Here is a 25,093-nt window from a genome sequence, read left to right as displayed (position 1 = left end):
ATGTAAAAATGGGGAATCTGCCTGCCGCAATGTAAAAATGGGGAATCTGCCTGCCGCAATGTGTAAAAATGGGGAATCTGCCTGCCGCAATGTGTAAAAATGGGGAATCTGCCTGCCGCAATGTGTAAAAATGGGGAATCTGCCTGCCGCTATGTATAAAAATGGGGAATCTGCCTGCCGCTATGTATAAAAATGGGGAATCTGCCTGCCGCTATGTGTAAAAAGGTAGAATCTGCCTGCCGTAATGTGTAAAAAGGGCACGCTATCTGCCGTTATGCGTAAAAGTGTATGGTGTCTGCCGTAATGTGTAAAATGGGGACGCTGTCTGCCGTAATGTGTAAAATGGGGACGCTGTCTGCCGTAATGTGTAAAAAGTGCACGCTGTCTGCCGCTATGTGTAACGAGGGCACGCTGTCTGCCATTGTGTAAAAAGTGTATGCTGTCTGCCGCTATGTGTAACGAGGGCACGCTGTCTGCCGTTATGTGTAAAAAGTGCACGCTGTCTGCCGCTATGTGTAACGAGGGCACGCTGTCTGCCGCTATGTGTAACGAGGGCACGCTGTCTGCCATTGTGTAAAAAGTGTATGCTGTCTGCCGCTATGTGTAACGAGGGCACGCTGTCTGCCGTTATGTGTAAAAAGTGCACGCTGTCTGCCGTTATGTGTAAAAAGGGGAATCTGTTCGCTGTAAGGAGTAAAAGGGTCTCTACCTGGTGTAGTGGTGCTACTGTGCGGCGTAATTTGAAGAATGGAGACTACTGTGCACCGTTTTATGAATTGGTATTATTTTGTGGACACACCCCTTCCCCACGAAGCCACGCCACTATGTATTTTTGCGCGCGCCTACGGCGCGCACTGCCCATGGGGTGGACTTGGATGGGATGGGGGGGGGGGGGCCCCAAAGCATTTTGTTGCACCTGGGCCCACCGCTTGCTTGTTCCGCCACTGACTCACACTAACACTCTGCTTACCCACTAACTCTCCTCACACTCTGCTCTCCTCACACTAACACTTTGCTCTCCTCACACTAACACTCTGCTTACCCACTAACACTCTCCTCACACTCTGCTCTCCACACACTCACACTCAGCCCCGGCCTGCTACGCTCAGTCAGTGTGCTCTGTGTGTGACAGCAGCAATGAAAGGGGTTCTCTACGCTTCCTCTATGTAGGCGGGACTATAAACCCTAACCGCCAATCCTGCCGCCCATACCGCATGCCCCTCCTACTACTTTGTTCCTGGTTATGATTGGCTGTGTTGCCGGGAAATGTAGTTCTTTCCCGTATGACCGCTACTGCTGATGGACCTGCACGAACTACACTTCCCGGCATTCCCCGCGCGCCGAGCAGTGGCCGAGCCGCATTCATTACTCTTCCTGAGTTGGGCGGCAGGTTTAAGTTGCCATAGCTGCAGCATTAGTGACAGTTACAGGAACATGGACATACCGCAGGTGAGGTGGCTTCCCGAGAGCCTGGGACGGGGTAAGGGGGACTGAGAGGAGCCCTCAGAGGGGGAGACTGAGGAGTGGTGGGGCTGAGTGAGGGGGACACTGAGGAGTGAGTGGGCTGAGAGAGGGGGACACTGAGGAGTGGTGGCGGAGACTAAGGAGTGTTGGGGGTGACTGAGGAGTGGTGGGCTGAGAGGGGGACACTGAGGAGTGGTGACACTGAGTGAGGGGGAGACTGAGGGGCTGAGAGAGAGGGACACTGAGGAGTGGTGAGACTGAGTGAGGGGGAGACTGAGGGGCTGAGAGAGAAGGACACTGAGGTGTGGGTGGGCTGAGGAGCGGAGACCCTGTGCAGCGGGAGGACTGGGGTGGGGAGACCCTGTGCAGTGGGAATACTGGGAGCGGAGATCCTGTGCAGTGGGAGGACTTGGAGCGGAGACCCTGTGCAGTGGGGGGTACTGGGGGGCAGAAACCCTGTGCCGTGGGGGGTACTGGGGGGCAGAAACCCTGTGCCGTGGGGGGACGACTGGGGGGCAGACACCCTGTGCCGTGGGGGGACTACTGGGGGGCAGAGACCCTGTGCCGTGGGGGGACGGACTGGGGGGAAGAGACCCTGAGCCGTGGGGGGACGGACGGACTGGGGGGCAGAGAACCTGTGCAGTGGGAGGACTGGGAGCAGGGTTCCTGTGCAGTGGGAGGACTGGGAGCGCATGTCCAAACTGTGGCCCTCCAGCTTTTGTGAAACTACATATCCCAGCATGCCGTAACACCTGTGCAGTGGGAGGACTGGGAGCAGAGTCCCTGTGCAGTGGGAGGACTGGGAGCAGAGTCCCTGTGCAGTGGGAGGACTGGGAGCAGAGTCCCTGTGCAGTGGGAGGACTGGGAGCAGAGTCCCTGTGCAGTGGGAGGACTGGGAGCAGAGACCCTGTGCAGTGGGAGGACTGGGAGCAGAGACCCTGTGCAGTGGGAGGACTGGGAGCAGAGACCCTGTGCAGTGGGAGGACTGGGAGCAGAGACCCTGTGCAGTGGGAGGACTGGGAGCAGAGACCCTGTGCAGTAGGGGGGGGAATGGGGGGCAGAGTCTCTGTGCAGTGGGAGGACTGGGAGCAGGGTCCCTGTGGGATGGGTGCAGAGAGTCGCTCTGTTGGGGCCCGCAGATGCTGTGGGAGAGGGTGGAAAGCTGTGATCAGTGCCAGCCTGTATACACAATGTTTGCTCAGTAATGACACGTCACATCCATACGCTGTATCTGAAGGTGAATACTTGTCAGCAATGGCAGCTATTACCGGCTGCAGTACGTTCTGCTGTGTGATCAGGTGATGAGGCACTTGTGTTTCTCTGGCAGTAAATGAAGAGGAACTGGGGGGTTGCATGGTGTGATGTATCCGGTGTGAAAGTAACTGCATGAGAGGAAGGAAGTTCTGCTCTTCAGTCTCTGCAGCTCCAGCCTCCTGTCATCAGGGCACAACGGATTATTATTATATTATAGATTGGTAAGATACCACAGTGCCAGATGGCACGAGAACAGGATATACTTATAACAGGTACAGACAGTAATAAATGCAGCATCAATACAAAGGATGAAGAGGAGGCACCGCTCGTCGGAATCTTACATTCTCTCTTTTTTTTTTTTAAATCAAGTATGCTTACTAAGAATAGGCAGCAGCATGACATACATTATGGTAACGAAGTTTTACATGAACAGTATGGTAATGGAGATGGGCAAACGACATAACCATGGACCTGATTCAGACCCGATCGCTACTGTGCGAAATCAAACATCGGCCGATTATCGAACAACTGTGCATGCGTGTGCATCACAATGCGCAGGCGCAACGCCAAACAGCGACAGGCTGATTGGCAGGAAGAGGACGTTTGTGGGTGGTAAGTGGATGTTTTCTGGGAGTGTCAGGAAAAACGCAGGCGTTCCCAAACGTTTTCAGGGCGGGTGTGTGACGTCCGCTCCGGCCCCGATCAGCCTGCTCTCATCGCACTGTAGGAGTAAGTCCTGGGCCATGAACAGACTGGAAAAATCATTAGATGGTGAGTGAGTTGCGAACGGATTTGCAGATGTCCGCTGTCTGGCGAAGTTTTCGTACAGCGTACACATGCATTCGCACACTTGCACAGGGCGGATTTTCACTCTCTTTGGGGGTCATTCCGAGTTGATCGCTCGCTAGCCAGTTTTAGCAGCAGTGCAAACGCTATGCCGCCGCCCACTGGGGAGTGTATTTTAGCTTAGCAGAAGTGCGAACGCATGTGCAGCCGAGATCTGCAAAACCAGTTTGTGCAGTTTCTAAGTAGCCCTGAACCTACTTAGCGCTTGCGATCACTTCAGCCTATTCGGGTCCAGATTTGACGTCACACACCCGCCCAGCCACGCCTGCGTTTTTTCAGACACGCCTGCATTTTTGCAAACTCTCCCTGAAAACGGTCAGTTGACACCCAGTAACGTCCCCGTCCTGTCAATCTTCTTGCGGCCGTCAGTGCGACTGAAAACTTCGCTAGAACCTGTACTAAATAACAAATGCCTTTGTATCCGTACGTCGCACATACGCATTGCGGAGCATGCGCAGAAATGACGATTTTTAGCCAGATCGCTGTGCTGCGAACAACGGCAGCTAGCGATAAACTCGGAATGACCTCCTATGTGCGGCGACTATTTGATCGCGATCAGGTCTGAATTAGGCCCCATATAAAGATAAACATGATTGGATAAAGGTGAACATGAAACAAAAGACACTTGATAGATATAGAGGGTGAAAGGGGGAGGCGAAGCTGAAAGTGTTTATTGAGCAAGAAGGATAGAAGGTGAGGGTGAAACAGATATAGGGGACACGCCGTGGAGACTGGGGGCTTGTCCAGGTGGGGAAGGCTCTAGTCACAGAGAAGCACCAATGTGCTTCCAGATTATTTAGAGCCTGGGGAGTGGTAGCGTTGTGTACAGAGAACCACGGCAGCTAAGTGTTGTGAAATTTGTCAAATGTGTGTTTGACAAATTATAGTATATAGTTTCCTGATGCGATGGGGGATGTGATCTTTTCCAGTTGCATTATAGTGTATGTGCAGGAGACGTTTATTCATGGTTTTGCTAACATGGCGCAGTGCGGCACAAAGTAAGAGGTCAATCAGGGTCCGAGAAGTAATGAGACTGATTATTTTCCACCAGTAGGAAATCCATTTGTGCTCTGTTCACCAGGTGTGATATTAAGTACCAATGTGGCCATCGTGCCTGCACCTTAAGTTATTCAGAGTTGGTAGCAATTGGGCAAAACCAGGTTGCAGTGCAGGTGGGGCAGATGTAACATGTGCAGAGAGAGTTAGATTTGGGTGGGGTGTGTTCAAACTGAAATCTAAATTGCAGTGTTACATTTGGGTGGGTTATATTGTTTCTGTGCATTTTTCTAATCTACCCATCTCTTGACAATGGGTGGCAGGGGTTCTGAGATGTGGGTGGATGAGGTCACTAATTGCCCAGGGCTGTTGGAGAGGCCTGTGCCAGCTGCTGAGGAAATCAAATGTCCCATTTGCAGCACGCGGCGCTGTGCAAATTTCTCATTGGAGTTTTTTCCCTCAGGAGGGGGCGTGGCCATGTCTCCTGGATTTGGTCATGCCCCCTTCAGTGTCTGGGCACTCTGGCTGTCTCAGTGGCCCTGTTGGGTAGTGAGTGTCAGGTGATCTCCCTAACTGGGTGGGTCTGAAACAAATAAAGCAGATTGGAAGATTGTTCATTTAATAGGTATTGGTATGGCCAATGCAGGATATACAATAAAACAATGGATTATGGGCCTAATTCAGTGAGGATAGCAAATTCCGCTAATTAGCAGAATTTGCTATCCTTTGGAGCGCGTGCTGGGGGCCACCCATACTGACTGCCTTTTCCCCCCGTTCAACAAGCAGAAATTGCGAACGCTTCGCAATTTCTGCTTGTTAGCAGAAACTGTGGAAGCCTCCTGCCGGCGCAGCTTAGCTGCGCCCGCTGGAGACTCGCCACCATGAACGCGGCGGTTGTGTGTGACGTCACGCAGCCGCCGTGATCACGCCTTTGAGACGCCCTCGTTTGGCCGCCTCTGTTCGCGCTGCACCGCCCCTGCAACGCTCCGTCTCCTCCCTGGAAACGGAGCATTGCCCCGCAACCACCTCATCCTCATTGACAGGCAGAATCGATCGCATTTTCTGCGGCCCCCTGAAATTAGATTCCTGGAATATATTGGGGAGAGGTTGTATTGGAAGTCCCCCGTTGATGGAAATATCTGGGTTTGATATAATCCTACATACTAGGGACCGTATGACTAAGGAGAAAATGAGGGGTAAGTAGTAGAGTAGGGCATAAGGTCTCTGGCCAGGACGGCTGTGGCGGGGTCATGGATATAGAGATTAGATTGCTTGGAGAAATTTTCTTTGGAACCTGAACTCACGAAACGACTCCAGCATAAATGGCCCAGATATTCTGTTTCCCTGTGTCCAGAGCTAGCCTCAGAGAGGGGGTTTTACGAATATTTACATGGTGGATCAAATGGGTGGTGCGACAAGGATTATCAAGCGCTTGACTGGATGGGACAAATCCCACCTAGGTTTGGGAGTAAGGGGTTCTACCAGTACTCCATGACTTTAACAAATGGTGTTTAAAAGTGACACGTGGCTATAGTATAGCATAGCGTGGAATCTTTCACTGGAATCGCTGTGAAAGAATTCATCACCCAGAACCCTATTAAATGATTGTCACGTGTGGAACTAAACTGTCAATGACGGCTTTATGGGAGGCCATGGGATAGCCGTCCTGCTTGGGCGCTGCTTTTGCACTCAAACCTGTATATCATCGTTTAGTGTAATCTGTCAAACAACGACTGTCAGCATTTCAGATAAATTCATCGTGTACTTGTGGTTTGGTAGCTGTTGGAAGTGAGCAAGTTTGAGTTTTTTCTAACTGGAGAAAGAGCAGTACCGATCGGTGATTAGATTCTTGTTTTTGGATGGGAAGACGTGTGAGGAAATCAAAGAAAAGTTGGAAGCCGTTTATGAGGACCTTTCACCTTCCATGACAGCCATCAGATATTGGTTCAATGAATTCAAGCGTGGTTGTACATCCGTCCTCGATGAAGAGCGTCCAGGTCGCCCAATTGAGGTGACTACGGATGAAATGGTCAACAAAATCCATGATATCGTATTGGCAGACCAGCGAGTGAAGATCAGAGAGATTGTTGAGATCGTAGGCATCTCATTTTGAACGTGTGCAGAATATCCTACATGAACATTTGGGCATGACAAAGCTATCGGCAAGATGGTGCCGCCTTTGCTCACTGTGGACAACAAGCAGAATCGAATGACCATTTCGAAGCAGTGTTTGGACCTGCTTAAGCGCAATCCGAAGGAGTTTCTGCGCTGTTTTGTGACTGTTGATGAAACATGGATCCATCACTACACGCCAGAAATGAAGGAACAGTCAAAACAGTGGACTTCACCCAGCGAACGTGCACCAAAGAAGGCGAAGACCGTTCCATCGGCCAGAAAGGTCATGGCCACCGTTTTCTGGGATTCGAAAGGCATAATCTTCATCGACTATTTGGAAAAGGGAAGAACGATCACAGGGCAGTATTATGCTCAGTTATTGGGCAGATTCGATGACGCATTGAAGAGAAAATGGCCCCACTTGGCGAAGAAAAAAGTGCTGTTCCACCACAACAATGCGCCGACACACTCGTCCCACGTTGTCACAGCAAAATTGGTGAAATTGGGCTACGAATTGCTGCCGCATCCGCCGTATTCTCCAGATTTGGCCCCCTGCGACTTCTTTCTTTTTCCAAACATGAAAAAATGGCTCGCCGGAAAGAGATTTGCATCGAACAATGAGGTCATCGCCGAAACTGAAGCCTATTTCGAAGAGTTCGACAAATCCTAGTTTTTTGGACAGCTTGAAAAAGTTGGAATATTGTTGGGCCAAGTGTATCGAGCTAAAAGGGGACTATGTTGAAAAAGAAATCAATATTTTCCCAATAATTTTTTTTTCCTCTTGCCTAGCATGGGTACTTATCAATCGCCCCTCGTATAATATGCATTGCAAAGCAGTGGATATTAATAGCATACTTATAAGGTGGTAACACCAGTTGGGTTGCTCACTGATTGTGCAAATAGCATCACTGATGCTTTTGCAGCTGAATGGATGGGAATCCCTGCAGCCGTGTTACAGGATCTACCGGAAAGTCTTCCCAGCGGAGAGGAGGCTCTTACAGCAGCAAAGGGGGGACCAACTTCGTATCCGTGCCCATGGGTTTATAATGAGGTGTTCAAAAAGCACAAATGGGATATCTATTTATCTATAGATACAGATGTGTGTATATATAATCTGTTTAGGTTGTCTGAAATAATGTTGCACTATAGTTTTTGCATCTTAGAAATGACTTACTCCTCACATTGTTTCAGCTTATCTCTATTCTGTCTTTCTCTGCCGTAGTACCCCGTTGGGCCTTGTAGGGGGCAGTGTAGGACTGCCTTGTGCTATGGAGATGGTGTCTTTTCTCCACTCACTCACTGTATTTCTATTAAGCGGTATTGTATTGGCTGACAGTATGCTCTCTGCAGGGTGCTGCCGCCTTCTCCTCTGCTGACTGATCGTTTAGATGCTAATAATTAGAGCAATTCTTTAGCACTGGGATCACCACCAACCATGGCGCTCTCCCACCAGCCCTGGAGTAGTAGTGTATGTTATTCACAGTGCTAGGCGTGTCGCCATGACATATGTTCATTACCCCGTGTATTATCCTTTATTGCCTTCTCCGCAGTGCAGATCGATTTAAGTGACTTTGCAGTGCTCTGTGTAATATTTATTGTATTAGTGTTCTATAATATATGGGCTTGAGGTAGACATCCAAGTAATCCCCTGTTCTCTTATTCTAGTGACAGCAGAGTGGGAACGGAGGACAACGGTGGATGCAGTACTAAGCCGATTATAGGTGACGCTTTCATATATGTGATCTGAGACACCTCGGGGGGGATAGAAGCTGGAGGGTTCTCTCTCTGTACCATATTGTATGGACTCTCCTAAAGGAAACACTTGTGTGTGAAAGTGTCAGTGACACTATGGGGCAGTGTAATTCCAGGCGATGCGGGCACCTTGTAACATAGGGGTGCTCATGACGTCACTGTACCCTAATGACGTGTGACACATGAGCGCATCATGTCCACACATCACTCGGAATTGAGTTGCCCCCCAAACGACAAGCTGGTCGGAAGGCGCCCCCGCAAATGAATTTACATTTAGTATTGTCTTTTTCCCCTACAGTTTCTATTGTCAGAAAAAAAGTGTTATGCCAGTGGCTCTGAAACTGTGTGCCGTGGCATCCTGGGTGCCTCAGGACACTTGCGGGGGTGCCCTGGGTTGGTGGTCCAGGACCAATTCAAACTATTTATGGTCAATGTAATAGGCAAAACCAGTGCTGGCGGCTGCCAATCATAAAATATGTGGCCAAACAGAAGCAAATCTTGTCCCTCACCACACAATTCAACCTAAAGCTGGGTACCCATGTTATGTAACAACATCGCATACATTAGTCAGTGTGTACGCATGATTGCGCGCTCCCGATGGTCGCTAGTCGTCCGTGCAGCACATCAAACCTAGCGATATTGCTATAGATTTTGTGCCTAATCGTGCAGTGTGTACGACGAACCGGACGACAAACGATATGTCGGACCAACTCCCTCGAAACGGAGTGGCATGACGGTTGTTCTAGTCTATACAGGATCAGCGATAAATTGCCAGCGACCTAACCATACACCACATCATTAGGTCGTTAGCAAGATTGCCGTGTGTGCTTAATATCGCTTCTTCTGGGATCAAGGGAAAGCATCAGTAAAGTCGTAACGATTGCTGGTCTCTCCAGTGCGTACCCACGTACACATATAAACTCAATTTTCTTAATTTAAGATTTCTAAATTTCTCACTAAGAAACTTTGGGCTTAGTGGTGCTGAGAAAAGAAATTACTCAGGGGCGCCGTGATTCAAAAAAGTTTTGGAACCACTGGGTTAGGCAATAATGGGAAAAACTCCATTGTTTGTTTGAGCAACCCTACTCTGTACACACAAGCAGTTCATTTGGAGGTGTCGCGTTCCACAGTACGGTGCTGCTCAAACTCCATCCTCAAGACACACTAACATTCCAGGTTTTAAGGATCTCCATGCTTTATCACAGGTAACTGAATTACTACCTCAGTCGTGTGCGCAAGCAGTGGACTGTTGGTGTGTCCTGAGGAGCAGCTATATACAGGTTGAGTATCCCTTTCCCAAAATTCTAAATCCCACATTTTTGGTTCCCCTACAGAGATAATGTTATATATATATATATATATATATATTGCGAATGCACTCCGGTCCTCCCCCTCAGGGTGTGTCTCGCTCCGGTGCCTTCCCCAGGGATGCTCTCCCTAACATGTACCGGCAATAGAAATCAAAAGGCGGCACTCGGAGACTTTTGTAAACAGTGAAAAAAAGCTGTATTCGTGCGGTCAACGTTTCGGGGACCACCTCCCCGTCTTCAGGACAAACAAACAGTGACAATAGTGAGCAATAAATACACACTTACCCCCCTCCTCTTTCTGATCTCCCCGCCAGCGACCGCCGTGGACACGCCAGCCGCACTTCCTGTCCGCGGCTCTGAATGCTTCTTTCGTACCGGAAGTGACGTCTCCTTGTGGGCCGCGTGACCATGGCGACGCTGGGGGGAAGAAGAAAAAGTGAACACTTGATCCCTAGTGCTTAAAATCGAATCGTGCAACATATATGTGATTAAAAAACGGTAGCAGCTATTTTTTAACCGCTCCGCTGTCATGTCATCAATACATATAATTAAAAACAACATTTTTACAATCATCATAAAACCATTCAATGTGTTCACATTATCTCTTGTGGTACTTTTAGTGCATAAGTATTTACTAAATTAAGACCTATACATCAACCGGATAATTATTACTCGGCTGGTGTCAGGATGGGTGCTTCACTCCAAAATTATTTATTTGTGCACAGTAATTTATGGTCCTTTAAACAACATATGCTGATGTTTATATCTTTTGGCTGCTGATAGGTTGTTCTATTTAACTGGAGACTTTTCTCATATTATCATTCCTGATCTCTGCTTATAGTGACCTTTTATGTACGTCATTTACTGGCAGTTGTTTTAGTTGCGTTTAAATTTATATTTATTGCTGACCTCACAAAAAATTAATCAGGCCCAGACTGTCATTCAAACCGCCCGGTTTCAGGGTGTTTAACTTGTGGATCCACCTGGACTCTAGTTGCAGTAACTGTTGTCCTCGGTTGCCACCTCTGGGCTGTATTGGCACGTGATCAATGATCCTGTGTTTAAAAGTGGCCATACCATGTCTGTTGTCCAAAAAATGTCTGGCCACAGGTTGATCTGCGCTACCAGTCGCTAGGGCGTTGCGTATTGCCTGCCTGTGCTGTGCCATTCTGATCTTAAACTGGCACTCCGTCTTGCCGATGTAATAGCGCCCACATGGGCACATAATGGCATATACCACGAATTTAGTGCTACATGTCAGTGGCCATCTAATGGGGAATTTCTTCCCCGTGTATGGATGGACAATATTATCTCCAGGTGACATGTGAGAGCACGTGGTGCATCCTGTGCACTTGTAGCAGCCATTCTTGCGTGTTAAGGAATTCTTTGCTGGGGGTGCTTTAAATTTGGACATGTCCGTCTTTACCACTATGTCCCTGATGCTTTTGCCTCTTTTATGGCTAGGCATCAGTCTCTTATCTTTAAAGATTTGTAAATCTGGGTCAGTTGTGACAATAGGCCACAACTTCTGTACCTGCTTTTTAGTGGTCGCACTCCTGGTAGAGAATTCATTCACCCATGGAATGACCTTGGTCATATCCTTGTCCTCAGCTGGTTGCAATAGCTCTTCTCTCTTTTTACCCAAGGCCTTCACCTTGGCTGCCCGCAATAATTTTCTGGGGTATCCCCTTTGGAGAAATCTTTGCTCCATTTCATCCAATTGGGATATCCTCTGTTGTTTGTCACTATTCACCCTACAGACACGTAGAAACTGGGAGTAGGGGAGCCCCTTGATTGTGGCTGGGGGGTGGAAACTATCATGCCTTAACATGGTGTTCCTGTCTGTCGGTTTTTTATACAGACTCGTGATGATCTGCTTATCTTGGATTTTGATGTAAATATCCAAGAAGCAGATCTCTGTCTTGCTGCTTGTTGCGGTAAACTTAATGGGGCTGGTTGTGGCATTATGTGTCGCCACCAGCTCCTTTAATGCCAGCTCTGTGCCTCTCCAAAACAGCAATAGGTCATCTATATACCTGTAATAGACGAACAAACAATCCGCCACCGCTTTCTCTGCAAAAAAGAGCTCTCTCTCTACTGCCCACATGTAGGAATTAGCGAACGAGGGTGCCACCGAAGACCCCATGGCACACCCCGTTAGCTGCCTGTAATAAATCCCATCAAAGATAAAGAAATTGTGGGTGAGGGTGAATTCCAACAACAAAATGAAAAAATCTACATCAGGTCCTTCATAGTGTCTGTTCCCTGTTATCAACTGTCTTACAGCCTGTAGACCCTGTGCATGGGGTATGCACGTGTAGAGGCTTGTGACGTCTAGGGTAGCTAATACGACATCTGTTGGTACCTCCTTGATAGACAGGAACTTCCTGAGCAGCATGCTAGAGTCTTTTAAGTGGGAGGCCGTATTCTGGATGCAGGGTTGTAGGTAAGTGTCCAAGTACACTGCAGCTGGCTCGCACAGAGACCCCCGGGCAGATATGATGGGTCTTCCCGGAGGCCTCTGTGCGTTCTTGTGTATCTTGGGGATTGTATAGAATATAGGTGTTACTGGATATTCTGGACACAGCTTCCTGCCGATGTCAGCTGTTATCAACCCCTCATCCTGTGCTTCTTCCCCCCAGCGTCGCCATGGTCACGCGGCCCACAAGGAGACGTCACTTCCGGTACGAAAGAAGCATTCAGAGCCGCGGACAGGAAGTGCGGCTGGCGTGTCCACGGCGGTCGCTGGCGGGGAGATCAGAAAGAGGAGGGGGGTAAGTGTGTATTTATTGCTCACTATTGTCACTGTTTGTTTGTCCTGAAGACGGGGAGGTGGTCCCCGAAACGTTGACCGCACGAATACAGCTTTTTTTCACTGTTTACAAAAGTCTCCGAGTGCCGCCTTTTGATTTCTATTGCCGGTACATGTTAGGGAGAGCATCCCTGGGGAAGGCACCGGAGCGAGACACACCCTGAGGGGGAGGACCGGAGTGCCGGAGTACATTCGCAATATACCATTAGCCCTTGCACGCCGTGCAGGCGTAAAGGACTACTCAGGGCACCCGGTAACTGTTTTGTTTGGTACATGACCACCCCACTTCATCAGGTCTGATCTCACTGGCACGAGCACTTTATAAGCACCAAATTTATGCACAGCACATTTTGCACTTTGAAATTGCTTTTGCACGTTGGAAATTGACAAGATGGCTACAGCTGCACAGGAAAGTGGGGACCTTACTTCATTCCTGCTCCACTGCGACACATACGATACACTGAGCTTCTCTGACATTGAAGCAGAAAGAATACTACACAAAGAGCCAGCATTTACAGAGTCGGTCACAGCCTCGGGGGATGATATCCAGCGAGAATTGTTCCGCTTAAAAAAACGTGAACTGACTACCTGTATCATAGCCGGACGCTATCTGACTATTACAGAGCGAAACAGCTACCGAGGGGCTTTAGAGTCCATAATATCCCCACCATCGGACGATACAGCATGGAGTTCTGTAAGAAATGGATCGCGGTCCTAAACAAATGCTCAATGGATTTGGTACTCCTCGTAATTGAGGAATCTACCAAGGAATTGGAGCGAACAAGAGAGAACATAGGCAAATTTGAGCTTGAGCATGCTACAGTTCTATCCATGGAACAGTCTAAAACCTGGATGATCAAACTCAATGAACAAGTGGACCAGTACAAAAATTATCTCTTGAAATTTAAGAAAGAGAAATTGAGAAAAGTGCAGATGGATTACACGCAACACCGGGTTTACACCTGGTTGGGTAACACCAAAACAGAGAACATCAGGAGGAGGCCCACCCGCAATCCGAGATTCCGAAGTGGTGGCAGGCAAGGCTACACCTCAGCCAGTGACTCTGAGGAAGCCAACACATCATCAGCCATATCCTCAAACGAGAGGACCCCTTTAGGGTAAAGACCCGAGCAAAGGTGGCAGCTCGGGGAAGAAAAGGAGGCAAACGCGACGGGGAGGACAAAGCCAAAGACAAAGGCAAAACTACCAAGGGGAAGACACGTTAATTTTCAACTTGTCCACAACCCCCCTCACACCTGCTGAGGTGAGTGTTCTTAACAAAGGGTTGTCATATGTCCCCACAAATTTTGGTAGTGATTTTGGGTGGTCTGTGGAGACATTTAAATTACATCGTACCCTTAAGATCAAGGAACATTTTAGTAAAACCCCCCCCAGCAAAGATAAAGTTATACTACCACCAAGAATTCAGGGTTTGGGGCCTAAGTCGCGATTTGATCCAGTCTCGCATAATTCATCGATAAAAACTTTTCACAGGATGCTGGAGACAGCAGGTAAAAACATACCCCTGCATAAACATCATAACTTATTGAAGGAGGAACGTGCTGCTCTGAAAGATCTAAGTAACCGCAAAGACATTGTCATCCGTAATGCGGACAAGGGTGGGGCCGTAGTAGTACAGGACATTTTAGAGTACAAGACAGAATGTCTTCGATTGTTGAGTGATCAAGACACCTATTGCAGATTGAGTTCTGATCCTTCACAGGATTACAGAACACAATTGGGGAGCCTGTTACAGGAAGCACAGGATGAGGGGTTGATAACAGCTGACATCGGCAGGAAGCTGTGTCCAGAATATCCAGTAACACCTATATTCTATACAATCCCCAAGATACACAAGAACGCACAGAGGCCTCCGGGAAGACCCATCATATCTGCCCGGGGGTCTCTGTGCGAGCCAGCTGCAGTGTACTTGGACACTTACCTACAACCCTGCATCCAGAATACGGTCTCCCACTTAAAAGACTCTAGCATGCTGCTCAGGAAGTTCCTGTCTATCAAGGAGGTACCAACAGATGTCGTATTAGCTACCCTAGACGTCACAAGCCTCTACACGTGCATACCCCATGCACAGGGTCTACAGGCTGTAAGACAGTTGATAACAGGGAACAGACACTATGAAGGACCTGATGTAGATTTTTTCATTTTGTTGTTGGAATTCACCCTCACCCACAATTTCTTTATCTTTGATGGGATTTATTACAGGCAGCTAACGGGGTGTGCCATGGGGTCTTCGGTGGCACCCTCGTTCGCTAATTCCTACATGTGGGCAGTAGAGAGAGAGCTCTTTTTTGCAGAGAAAGCGGTGGCGGATTGTTTGTTCGTCTATTACAGGTATATAGATGACCTATTGCTGTTTTGGAGAGGCACAGAGCTGGCATTAAAGGAGCTGGTGGCGACACATAATGCCACAACCAGCCCCATTAAGTTTACCGCAACAAGCAGCAAGACAGAGATCTGCTTCTTGGATATTTACATCAAAATCCAAGATAAGCAGATCATCACGAGTCTGTATAAAAAACCGACAGACAGGAACACCATGTTAAGGCATGATAGTTTCCACCCCCCAGCCACAATCAAGGGGCTCCCCTACTCCCAGTTTCTACGTGTCTGTAGGGTGAATAGTGACAAACAACAGAGGATATCCCAATTGGATGAAATGGAGCAAAGATTTCTCCAAAGGGGATACCCCAGAAAATTATTGCGGGCAGCCAAGGTGAAGGCCTTGGGTAAAAAGAGAGAAGAGCTATTGCAACCAGCTGAGGCCAAGGATATGACCAAGGTCATTCCATGGGTGAATGAATTCTCTACCAGGAGTGCGACCACTAAAAAGCAGGTACAGAAGTTGTGGCCTATTGTCACAACTGACCCAGATTTACAAATCTTTAAAGATAAGAGACTGATGCCTAGCCATAAAAGAGGCAAAAGCATCAGGGACATAGTGGTAAAGACGAACATGTCCAAATTTAAAGCACCCCCAGCAAAGAATTCCTTAACACGCAAGAATGGCTGCTACAAGTGCACAGGATGCACCACGTGCTCTCACATGTCACCTGGAGATAATATTGTCCATCCATACACGGGGAAGAAATTCCCCATTAGATGGCCACTGACATGTAGCACTAAATTCGTGGTATATGCCATTATGTGCCCATGTGGGCGCTATTACATCGGCAAGACGGAGTGCCAGTTTAAGATCAGAATGGCACAGCACAGGCAGGCAATACGCAACGCCCTAGCGACTGGTAGCGCAGATCAACCTGTGGCCAGACATTTTTTGGACAACAGACATGGTATGGCCACTTTTAAACACAGGATCATTGATCACGTGCCAATACAGCCCAGAGGTGGCAACCGAGGACAACAGTTACTGCAACTAGAGTCCAGGTGGATCCACAAGTTAAACACCCTGAAACCGGGCGGTTTGAATGACAGTCTGGGCCTGATTAATTTTTTGTGAGGTCAGCAATAAATATAAATTTAAACGCAACTAAAACAACTGCCAGTAAATGACGTACATAAAAGGTCACTATAAGCAGAGATCAGGAATGATAATATGAGAAAAGTCTCCAGTTAAATAGAACAACCTATCAGCAGCCAAAAGATATAAACATCAGCATATGTTGTTTAAAGGACCATAAATTACTGTGCACAAATAAATAATTTTGGAGTGAAGCACCCATCCTGACACCAGCCGAGTAATAATTATCCGGTTGATGTATAGGTCTTAATTTAGTAAATACTTATGCACTAAAAGTACCACAAGAGATAATGTGAACACATTGAATGGTTTTATGATGATTGTAAAAATGTTGTTTTTAATTATATGTATTGATGACATGACAGCGGAGCGGTTAAAAAATAGCTGCTACCGTTTTTTAATCACATATATGTTGCACGATTCGATTTTAAGCACTAGGGATCAAGTGTTCACTTTTTCTTCTTCCCCCCCAGCGTCGCCATGGTCACGCGGCCCACAAGGAGACGTCACTTCCGGTACGAAAGAAGCATTCAGAGCCGCGGACAGGAAGTGCGGCTGGCGTGTCCACGGCGGTCGCTGGCGGGGAGATCAGAAAGAGGAGGGGGGTAAGTGTGTATTTATTGCTCACTATTGTCACTGTTTGTTTGTCCTGAAGACGGGGAGGTGGTCCCCGAAACGTTGACCGCACGAATACAGCTTTTTTTCACTGTTTACAAAAGTCTCCGAGTGCCGCCTTTTGATTTCTATTGCCGGTATGTGTATGTGTGTATATATATATATATATATATATATATATATATATATATATAGTGGAAAAAACGAGGCGGCACTCAGAGACTTTTCACTGCAATCATATAATGGTGCAAATGGTCACATCAACGTTTCGGGGACCTGGTCCCCTTCTTCAAGATCCTGAAGACAATACAACAATCTCCCAGAGGAAGGCCTAACAGAGGCTGAAACGCGTTGGAGACACCACTGACTTTGATTCTTCAATCCGTATTGACCAATAACCCACGAAACAGAAAGTACGAGGACATCCATGAAAGACCCGGTCACGTGACCAGGACATCCGGAGAGCACGCTCGTAACCTAGCAACCGCCGGAAGGAGGACGAGGGAAGAAGCCGGTGTCGGAGCTCAGGCGATCAGCGGGAGAAGACGGCAGGTGAGTGTCCGTACAAGGTGGGGATAACCTGGTGAGCAGCTCCGTAAAGCGCCCCCCCGGACTCCCTTACCTTAGACAGGCTTCACACTCGAACCGACCGGCGCACGAGGGGCGTCTGAAGCAGGACGTACCACGGGCAGCTGGAGTGAGAGGGGAGAAGCCAGTCCGGAGAAACCCCTCTGTCTTTTCACCGTATGCTGTAACACTGAGTTCTCCACACCGTGAAGACTCGTTTTTTTACTTCAATACCGCTGCAGGAGTATTTGAGTATGCAAAAGACTTTAAGAACTAAATCCATATGCGGGACGCCGCATTCTAGAAAGAGTGACTTTTATAATTACTTTGGACATTATGCAACTGAATTAGTAAATAAATGAAGGTCAGTTATTTAAACCTATATCTGCCATCATTTATATCTATAATTATATATTTTCATTAACCATCCGGCAGTTTACCAATACATTATACTGTTTAGTACATACAAGACAATTACAAGGGTCGTAGGTGTATATATCCATCATTTTTGTTTGGTTTCTCAATCTGACAAACAGTCCACACAGACTTCACCTAGGTGCTAGCACATTACCATCACAATTAGGACTGAGCGCAGCACAACCTTCTGTATCTTGAAGAAGGGGACCAGGTCCCCGAAACGTTGATGTGACCATTTGCACCATTATATGATTGCAGTGAAAAGTCTCTGAGTGCCGCCTCGTTTTTTCCACTATATACCACCGGTTCCCGGTTGGGGAGGGCATCAGAGCAGCATCAGTCCAGCCTTGGACTCCGTGGAGTGCCGGAGCAGTTGTTCTCTCCAATACAAGTCCTCCTACCAGTCGAGAACCGGTAATTCAGCAATAAAGATGGTTGTACGGAGAGCGCTCTAATGTGTGTTAATGTCTCTTTATAATTCTTTCTAGGATAGTCCTATGAATTGGATTTGACCACGGAGAGATGAATGATTCTGAAAAAGACCCTCTCACCAGATTCACCCAGACAGCAATATCACTCGTTAATCCATAGCTTCCAATAACATTTATTAAAATCTTTTTCAGAAATAAATAGACTCTTACATTGATCTTAACATTCGTGGTACATGATCTTAATTGGACTTGCTGTCCACCCCAGCCGGGGAGGAGCTCAAATGACAGCCTGTCCGCCCACTATGTTTAATCACCCAACGCGTTTTGTCTAACCAGACTTCCTCAGGGGTATTTTTTATATGTAAGAGCGGTATTCTAACTGAAGACCAGTAAAAGTTGGGATGACGTCCCTATAATAACAATTAAAAATCTCAGTATTTTACTTGATAAAGCAATCAGTGTAAGACAATCCAAATTTCATGTAACCAGCATACAGGACCGTTCCAATTCTTTGTATACAGTGGCAGCTGTAATCTATAGCTGCTGTCCTCAATGCTGTCTTCACTCTGATTCAGGAATACACTTTAACCTATTACAAGATTCCGAGTGCCGCTGCATCTTTCTACTTGTTGTCTACATCATTTCCCAGAGGGCACCGGAGCAAACTGAGCCCTAAGGAGTGAAAATATACGTGTGTGTGTGTGTGTATGTATGTATGTATGTATGTATGTATGTGTCATTATCTCAGTAGGGGAACCAAAAATGGGGGATTTTGGATAAGGGATACTCAACCTGTATATGGAGGAATTTCTGGCAGGTTGATGGCAGTAATTTGTACGAAGTGTCACTGAATTTAGAAGCTATTGTTAAGTAGATTTTCATTCCAGGGACGGAACACCATTTACAATCCTGAGCTGGAAACTGGTGGAGGAAAGTTCCATACAGCTGGAGGAAGCATACAGCGGAGGTAACTTATCTGTCAGTGAAAAGTCATTAACACCATATTCTCCTGGAAAATAAACCCAGGGCAGTTAGGACGCTGTAGAGTATGTGATTTTATTGTGGCTCATACTAGGCCTACGTTACATCACTGTCATGCTCGCTAGTCCCGGAGTATGTATGAATGGAGCTGGCGATTCAGTTGTTCCCCCCCCCCCCCCCCCCCCACCCAATAATAATAAACAAAATACTGAAGACACCTTTCTGCTCCAGGCTGACAGACTGACCTCAATAAAGAGATTGGGAGTTGGGAAATATTGCATTGTGCTGCCCCCGGATCATTGTCAGACAGTGAGTCTTTATACAGATGTATTTTTCTATTTACCGTGGTTTGATCTGTTCTATCTGTCATGGAGCAGCAGCCTCCGTCTGGAGAACATGCGATTATATGGCTTAAAGGGACACTTCAGTGACTTATTGCTGCTTCAGCAGATCAGTTGTGTTGTCTAACACTAATTCTCCCCTCGGAGGCGATTACAGCCGTCCCATTGTACTCTCTATAGTACCCTGCCCATATCTGCTGAGACTCCTCTGGGGAGTGCAGGGTCTTGTGAGGGAAGTTTCTGATTTATGTAAGAAATACAATCGATTAAATCACCATGGTGACAGATCCAGGCTGAGATCCCTTCATGTACAGTCAGTGGACCTGTACTGATGCATTGTGTTATACCCCGTATGCTCTGGATATGTTGGAGCGATGAGTGTTAGCACACACGCTCCAGGCTGCGGTGAGACCCCATGTGCGCTCCAGCCATGGATTATACCTGGGTATCTGAGATATGGATGGTAGTGGCTGCAGACAGATTGCAGCTGTGCCCCCAGATGTGTGTGCAGGATCTCTCCTCTGCTTGAACACTTCAGGCTGGTTGGGATTTTCCTTGTGTTGTGTAATTTGGTTGTTCCTAGTTGCTCATCAGCCTCACAGTACTATGATTACCGGTGTGCCCTGGTGTCACGGTAAGTCAGCCAGCCGCCATTACTGTATCACCAGGATTCAGTTGTGTTGGTTGTAAGTGGACTGGCATATTGGCCACCCCTGGCATTTACATTCTGTGTCAGATCACATATAATACATTGCTCGGTATGCCTATGAATATATATAAATATATATATAATATATACACAAATTCTGTAGGCGCAGCACTCCTGACACTTGAAAGGATCACAATGGAGAGGCAAAGGTACAGCAACGTTTCAGTGCTTTTATTCACGCACTGTCATCAGGCCTGATGACAGTGCGTGAATAAAAGCACTTAAACGTTGCTGTACCTTTGCCTCTCCATTGTGATCCTTTCAAGTGTCAGGAGTGCTGCGCCTACAGAATTTGTATGTATGCAATTACATGCGAGGGCACCCGACCAATTCATTACTACTGGGGGAGAGCTGGACATTGTGTGCTGTGTGTGTATGTATATATATATATATATATATATATATATATATATATATATATATATATATATATATATATATATATATATATATATATATATATATATATATATATATATATATGTAAAGGCACTCGCTTTTCCAGCTCATTGAGCCCCTGAGGAAGACCTGTATCGGTTGAAACAGCTGTTGGGCTGTGCCTGTATGTACACTTGTCGCCTTGATATGGAATAAATCTTCTTCGTTTTCTCATCTAAACCGTGAGTGCTGGCTCGTTTTGCTTTTTCCAATGAGCTGGAAAAGCGAGTGCCTTTATGTTATTTTACTGCCTTGCACCATCTATTCATTTTGTACTATGGTTTTGAGTGCTGTCATTTTTGCTCTTTTATATGTATATATATGTGTGTGTGTGTGTGTGTGTGTGTATATATGTGTATATATATATATATATATATATATATGTGTGTGTGTGTATATATATATATATATATATATATATATATATACTCGCTGAGCAATGATCAGGAATCTCTTACTGGGTCACATCCATAAGAGCTTCAATAAAAAGATTATAAACACTGTGCAGCCGTCACTGGGGGTCATTCCGAGTTGATCGCTAGCAGCTGTTGTTCGCTGCGTAGCAATCATTGGAAAAAACGGCTAATCTGCGTATGCACCGCAATGCACACGCGCGTCGTACGGGTACGAAGTCTTTTGTGGTTTTGCACTGGTTTTAGCGACTATTCCAATCGCACAGCCAAACGCAAGGAGATTGACAGGAAGAGGGCGTTTCTGGGTGGCAACTGACCGTTTTCTGGGAGTTTTTGAAAAAATGCAGGCGTGGCCGGGCATTTGCTGGGCGGGCATCTGACGCCATTACCGTGTCACTCGTTGCAGCAATCATCGCACAGGATAAGTAACTACAGCGCAGGTCTGGTTCTGCACAAAATGTTTTTGTACTGCTCGGCTGCACAGGCGTTCGCACTCCTGCAAAGCAAAAATACACTCCCCCGTGGGTGGCGACTATACGTTTGCACGGCTGCTAAAAACTGCTAGCGAACGATCGACTCGGAATGACCCCCACTGTACGAATCTGTACACACTGGTAATCATTACCTGCCCACCCTGACCCTGTGACTGGTGGTATTCTCACTGCTGAGGGTAACACTGTCACACTATTTATCCCCAGCACATTCTCTTTTTCTCTAACGTCCTAAGTGGATGCTGGGGACTCCGTAAGGACCATGGGGAATAGCGGCTCCGCAGGAGACTGGGCACATCTAAAGAAAGCTTTAGGACTATCTGGTGTGCACTGGCTCCTCCCCCTATGACCCTCCTCCAAGCCTCAGTTAGATCTCTGTGCCCGAACGAGAAGGGTGCACACTAGGGGCTCTCCTGAGCTTCTTAGTGAAAGTTTTAGTTTAGGTTTTTTATTTTCAGTGAGACCTGCTGGCAACAGGCTCACTGCATCGAGGGACTAAGGGGAGAAGAAGAGAACTCACCTGCGTGCAGAGTGGATTGGGCTTCTTAGGCTACTGGACATTAGCTCCAGAGGGACGATCACAGGCCCAGCTTGGATGGGTCCCAGAGCCGCGCCGCCGGCCCCCTTACAGAGCCAGAAGGCAGAAGAGGTCCGGAAAATCGGCGGCAGAAGACGTCCTGTCTTCAACAAGGTAGCGCACAGCACTGCAGCTGTGCGCCATTGCTCTCAGCACACTTCACACTTCGGTCACTGAGGGTGCAGGGCGCTGGGGGGGGGCGCCCTGAGACGCAATAAAAACACCTTGGATGGCAAAAAAATGCATCACATATAGCTCCTGGGCTATATGGATGCATTTAACCCCTGCCAGAATCCATAAAAAAGCAGGAGAAAAGTCCGCGAAAAAGGGGCGGAGCCTATCTCCTCAGCACACTGGCGCCATTTTCCCTCACAGCTCCGTTGGAGGGAAGCTCCCTGTCTCTCCCCTGCAGTCACTACACTACAGAAAGGGTTAAAAAAAGAGAGGGGGGGCACTAATTAGGCGCAGTATTAACTATACAGCAGCTATAAGGGGAAAAACACTTATATAAGGTTATCCCTGTATATATATATATAGCGCTCTGGTTTGTGCTGGCAAACTCTCCCTCTGTCTCCCCAAAGGGCTAGTGGGGTCCTGTCCTCTATCAGAGCATTCCCTGTGTGTGTGCTGTATGTCGGTGCTTTTGTGTCGACATGTATGAGGAGAAAAATGATGTGGAGACGGAGCAGATTGCCTGTAATAGTGATGTCACCCCCTAGGGGGTCGACACCTGAGTGGATGAACTGTTGGAAGGAATTACGTGACAATGTCAGCTCTATATAAAAAAACAGTGGTTGACATAAGACAGCCGGCTACTCAGCTTGTGCCTGTCCAGACGTCTCATAGGCCGTCAGGGGCTCTAAAGCGCCCGTTACCTCAGATGGCAGATATAGACGTCGACACGGACACTGACTCCAGTGTCGACGGTGAAGAGACGAATGTGACTTCCAGTAGGGCCACACGTTACATGATTGAGGCAATGAAAAATGTTTACACATTTCTGATAATACGAGTACCACCAAAAAAGGGGTATTATGTTCGGTGAGGAAAAACTACCTGTAGTTTTCCTGAATCTGAGAAATTAAATGAGGTGTGTGATGATGCGTGGGTTTCCCCCGATAACAACTGATAATTTCTAAAATGTTATTGGCATTATATCCTTTCCCGCCAGAGGTTAGGGTGCGTTGGGAAACACCCCCTAGGGGGGATAAAGCGCTCACACGCTTGTAAGGGCTCTACCTTCGCCTGAGATGGCCGCCCTTAAGGATCCTGCTGATAGAAAGCAGGAGGGTATCCTAAAAGGTATTTACACACATACTGGTGTTATACTGCGACCAGCAATCGCCTCAGCCTGGATGTGCAGTGCTGGGTTGGCGTGGTCGGATTCCCTGACTGAAAATATTGATACCCTAGATAGGGACAGTATATTATTGCCTATAGAGCATTTAAAAGATGCATTTCTATATATGTGTGATGCACAGCGGGATATTTGCCGACTGGCATCAAGTCTAAGCGCGTTGTCCATTTCTACCAGTAGAGGGTTATGGACACGTCAGTGGTCAGGTGATGCGTATTCCAAACGGCATTTGGAAGTATTGCTTTATTAAGGGAGGAGTTATTTGGGGTCGGTCTTTCAGACCTGGTGGCCACGGCAACAGCTGGGAATTCCACGTTTGTACCCCAGGTCGCCTCTCAACATGAGAAGACGCCGTATTATCAGGCGCAGTCTTTTCGTGGACAAGCGGGCAAAAGGTTCCTCATTTCTGCCCCGTGACAGAGGGAGAGGAAAAAGGCTGCAGAAATCAGCCAGTTCTCAGGAACAGAAACCCTCTCCCGCCTCTGCCAAGCCCTCAGTATACGCTGGGGCTTTACAAGCAGAATCAGGCACGGTGGGGGGCCCGTCTCAATGAATTTCAGCGCGCAGTGGGCTCACTCGCAAGTAGACCCCTGGATCCTTCAGGTGATATCTCAGGGGTACAAATTTTAATTCGAGACGTCTCCCCCTCGCCGTTTCCTAAAGTCGGCTTTACCGATGTCTCCTTCTGACAGGGAGACAGTTTTGGAAGCCATTCACAAGCTGTATTCCCAGCAGGTGATAATCAAGATACCCCTCCTGCAACAGGGAACGGGGTATTATTCCACACTGTTGTGGTACCGAAGCCGGACGGCTCGGTGAGACCGATTCTAAATCTAAAATCTTTGAACACTTACGTACAGAGGTTCAAATTCAAGATTGAGTCACTCAGAGCAGTGATTGCGAACCTGGAAGAAGGGGACTACATGATGTCTCGGGACATCAAGGATGCTTACCTTCATGTCAAAATTTACCCTTCTCACCAAGGGTACCTCAGGTTTATGGTACAGAACTGTCACTATCAGTTCAGACGCTGCCGTATGGATGGTACACGGCACCCCGGGTCTTTACCAAGGTAATGGCCGAAATGATGATATTCCTTCGAAGGAAGTGAATTTTAGTTATCCCTTCCTTGGACAATTCCCTGATAAGGGTAAGATCCAGGGAACAGTTGGAGGTCGGTGTAGCACTATCTCAGGTAGTGTTGCGGCAGCACGATTGGATTCTCAATATTCCAAAATCGCACCTGGTTCCGACGACGTGTCTTCTGTTCCTAGGGATGATCCTGGACACAGTCCAGAAAAAGGTGTTTCTCCCGGAGGAGAAAGCCAGGGAGTTATCCGAGCTAGTCAGGAACCTCCTAAAACCGAGCCAAGTCTCAGTGCATCAATGCACAAGGGTTCTGGGTAAAATGGTGGCTTCCTACGAAGCAATCCCATTCGGCAGATTCCACGCAAGAACTTTCCAGTGGGACCTGCTGGACAAATGGTCCGGATCGCATCTTCAGATGCATCAGCGGATAACCCTGTCACCAAGGACAAGGGTGTCCCTCCTGTGGTGGTTGCAGAGTGCTCATCTTCTAGAGGGCCGCAGATTCGGCATTCAGGACTGGGTCCTGGTGACCACGGATGCCAGCCTGCGAGGCTGGGGAGCAGTCACACAGGGAAGGAATATCCAGGGCTTATGGTCAAGCCTGGAGACATCACTTCAC

General features: G+C 47.6%; 1 protein-coding gene across 4 annotated transcripts in view; it reads left to right on the top strand.

Moving 5' to 3' along the window:
* The first annotated feature begins 1,119 nt into the window (after nt 1–1,119).
* CEP128 (centrosomal protein 128) overlaps nt 1,120–25,093 on the top strand; it is a 240,531-nt gene continuing 216,557 nt past the window's right edge. Inside the window, exons 1-3 of one of the 4 annotated variants that reach the window (XM_063948219.1) lie at nt 1,120–1,449; nt 8,341–8,396; nt 18,966–19,045. The gene's annotated coding sequence lies outside the window, so the exon portion shown is untranslated. Of the gene's footprint in view, nt 1,481–8,340; nt 8,397–18,965; nt 19,046–25,093 lie in introns of all 4 variants that reach the window. The other 3 variants (XM_063948220.1, XM_063948222.1, XM_063948221.1) reach the window with 3 other exon arrangements.

The sequence above is a fragment of the Pseudophryne corroboree genome, chromosome 12, assembly GCF_028390025.1.
Source record: "Pseudophryne corroboree isolate aPseCor3 chromosome 12, aPseCor3.hap2, whole genome shotgun sequence".
In the NCBI taxonomy this organism is placed as follows: Eukaryota; Metazoa; Chordata; class Amphibia; order Anura; family Myobatrachidae; genus Pseudophryne; species Pseudophryne corroboree.
Note: the sequence above shows the minus strand (reverse complement) of the source record. Positions and strands in the feature narration are given on the sequence as shown.